Here is a 3,661-nt window from a genome sequence, read left to right as displayed (position 1 = left end):
GTGGAAGATGGCGCACCGCATCCCGAACTTGGGCAAGAAGGGGCGGTGGTGCGATCGAGCATGGGCATCACGCACTTGCGCGTCGGACAGCCGACGCGTGTGCGCACCAAGAGACGCAAGCGCGCGCTCGGAAGTAAGCATTTCCCTGACAATAATATCACGAGTTCACGACACCGAGCACCGACTGCACGAATGAACGTGCACGAGATCGACGCGTACGTTGCATGTCGGTATATATGCAATTTGATACGCCCACTGGCACTGCCAAGTGCCGACCGATCGAGAGATGTAGTGCACACACGTACGATGGATCCGTGGACACGTGCGCGCCCATATATGCCCATGCATGCATGGGTCATCGCTGTCGTCACGCCTCGCGCACGTGCACGGCATCAGCCGCGGCGCCGGCGGTGTGTCCCCTCAGATAATCCGCCGTCGCCTGCTGCATCCAACGGCGGGATCGAAATATCCGGCGCCATTAAAAAAATCGCATCTGTTGTGGCATTATGCCGCTACTAGGCACAGCTGGCTAGGTAGCTTCGTCTTCCTTCAGCAACCGCCCTTCCTCCCCCAACCTTCCTTCTATATAACATCCCCGACCCCCCACCTAGCAAAATTTCAGGTCTCTCGCCATTCCACCTTCTTGCCTCGCTCGCTCACCCTTCTTAACAAGACATAGCTAGGTCCGATCCGTACGGCTCGATCTAGTAGCTTGCAAGCGTTCGTACGTGGTCGATCGTGGATAGATCGTGATGACAATTGACCTTGGCCTAACTGCGTCGGCGGCGTCATCGTCCTCCGGGGGACGACGCGGCGGCGGCGTGGCGAGCCCGTGCACGGCGCTGCCGCCGGGGTTCCGTTTCCACCCAACAGACGAGGAGCTCATCCTCCACTACCTCCGCAAGCGCGCCGCCGCGGCGCCGTGCCCGGCCCCCGTCATCGCCGAGGTCGACATCTACAAGTTCGACCCATGGGACCTGCCAGGTTATTATGCCATCGAATCGATCTTCATGTCTTTCGTGGAGAACTGCATGTGCGCATGTCATCATGCTCATTCATTATTCATATACCTGCCATTTCTTTCATGCAGCCAAGGCGGTTTTCGGGGAGGCGGAGTGGTACTTCTTCAGCCCGAGAGACCGCAAGTACCCCAACGGCGTCCGCCCCAACCGCGCCGCCGTGTCCGGCTACTGGAAGGCCACCGGCACCGACAAGCCCATCACGCTCTCCGCAGCCGCCGGCTCTTCGACCGAGAGCAGCGGCCGCGCCATGATTGGCGTGAAGAAGGCGCTTGTCTTCTACAAGGGGCGGCCGCCCAAGGGCATGAAGACGAGCTGGATCATGCACGAGTACCGCCTCGCCGAGGCGCTCAACGCCGCCAACACCTACAGGCCCATGAGGTTCAAGAACGCCTCCATGAGGGTACGTATATCATGCATCTATCTATCTATCTACACCGTCGAGCTACCTCGCACTGCACCTTCCTCCACACAGTCACTGCCTAGCTCGCAGTGGTGGACTCATAGAGATCCGGCCTTCATGCACCAACCATTTTATCCCAAACTAACTAGTTAGAAATTGTGAAAATAAAGAACAGGAAAAAAAATTACGTGCGTCTCTCTTCTTGCTAGATTTAATTTCTGGCGTAATTACTTTATTAATTTTGAGTTTTGAGAGGAGGATAGCCGTGCAATATTGATTCTGTTTTTATAATACGGTCGTTGATGATAGGAGCCTGCTGCAGTACTGGAGCGAGCTAGGAATCTTCTTTTTTTCCTTGTTACTTTTGAAAGTTTTCTTGCTGTTGCTTGTGTGTGGACGCCAGTTTAAGCAAGTAGTTCCCGAGGTCAATCAACCACTGCACTTCTTTAACCCCTCAGATGCTTTCTCTTCTCTCCCTCTCTCTCTCTTGTCCTTGATAGAGAGAGACGTCAATTTGCTCGAGCGATAGGGACCAAATTAAATGATCCATCAGAGACGACGACACACACAAACTATCCGTGTGGCTTTTCTCCACTGCCAATTATTGGCGTGTTGATCGCGCACACCGGTCACTTTTATTCCGAGCTCCAAGGACACGTGTTGGTAACGAGATCGATCGATCGAAAGCCCGAGCGATGAGCCGATCACTGACATGATCATCACTGTCGTTGGTCGATGCATGCAGCTGGACGACTGGGTGCTGTGCAGGATCTACAAGAAGACCACACCGCAGCTGGCATACATGTCGCCGCCGCACGAGGAGGCGTCGCCGTCCATGGACGGCGGCGGCTTCGACCTCAGCCTGCAGCCGGACGACTCCGTCTCCGCCGACGACATCATGGCGGCCACGTCGTCATATGCAAGCCGGCTGCCGCGCCCGGCGTCCATCTCGGACTACCTCGTCGACTACTCGGCCGTGTCCGAGCTGTTCGAGACCCTACCTCCGCCGCCGCCGGAGACGACGACGACGACGACGCAGCTCGGGACAGACGCAGCGACGAGGTTCTACTTCGGTACCAGCGACCCTGCTGCTAGTGCCTCCTCTGTAGCGCAGCAGCAGAGCCCACTCAAGAGGCGGTCCATGGAGGAAGGTTACTCAAGGCAGTGGCATGAACGACATGCTACACGCGTCGTCGAGCAAGAGGGTGATGAGTGATCACCATGCATCATCCTCATCCATGGCTGTCAACAATGCCTTCTCCGTGTTTGAGCCCGGACAGACTCCTCTGCAGGACAGAATATGACGCAGCAGCAGCACTCGCTGCTAATTAGGGCTAGGAAAGAATACTGCTACTGATTATTTGATTAGTATTGATCGATGCGGAGGGAATTCAACATTCATGGATTACATATATGTAGTGTACACACTAAAGTATATATTGTATTCTGTAAAAAATGGATTGACAAGGGAAAAAGCAAAATTATATATAGTGATGATTTCACTGGCTAGATCTGATTTTAGATTACTGCTAATGTGTGCAACTAGATAGGTATATATAGGTTGTAGCATGTAAGATAGAACACATTTGTTGAACAAAATTCCATGATATATATAAAACTCTGCTTTCATTACATAGTGCACATCTCAAATTTGGGATGGATATTTTCACTGAGGATATATAAGTACCATTTCCAATATCATGATGTTTACGATACACACGACAACATATTCCGTATATCCTTGAGTGTGGTTTTTCCTTGGAATGGCCAAATTTACTGTCCACAATTTTTTTTTCTCAAGGGGTGAGGGCTTTGCAGTCTAATTTAGACATCTTCTGAAGGTGAAAAGAAATAAATTAGCAACAAAGAATCACCTACCAACAGTTTGTAAACAAAAATGCCATCGGCCACTTAGTACATATATGGAAATGTCTAGATTATATGTTAACAAACACTTGGCTGCTTGATAAAATTCTAAAAAGGACAAGACCATTGGCTCGGTATCCTCTTGAAGATCTTGTAGTGATAGATTGATGACAACCAAATTTCTTTTTATGCTTTATTTAAATCACTGATGAAATCTCGATCACTCAAATGAATGAGTGACCAGGTGGTTAATTCATCATGCATGAGTTGTGCTATTTTTTTCCGAATTACACAGTACAACACAAGCACACACAATGTATGCACACTCACCCAATGAATTGATCATGAGATGGTCTCATATGGACAAAGAGAC

General features: G+C 50.8%; 1 pseudogene; it reads left to right on the top strand.

Moving 5' to 3' along the window:
* The first annotated feature begins 634 nt into the window (after positions 1 to 634).
* LOC136461926 (NAC domain-containing protein 2-like) lies at positions 635 to 3,035 on the top strand (annotated as a pseudogene).
* Positions 3,036 to 3,661: the final 626 nt, after the last annotated feature.

The sequence above is a fragment of the Miscanthus floridulus genome, chromosome 6 (assembly GCF_019320115.1).
Source record: "Miscanthus floridulus cultivar M001 chromosome 6, ASM1932011v1, whole genome shotgun sequence".
NCBI classification, from domain to species: Eukaryota; Viridiplantae; Streptophyta; class Magnoliopsida; order Poales; family Poaceae; genus Miscanthus; species Miscanthus floridulus.
Note: the sequence above shows the minus strand (reverse complement) of the source record. Positions and strands in the feature narration are given on the sequence as shown.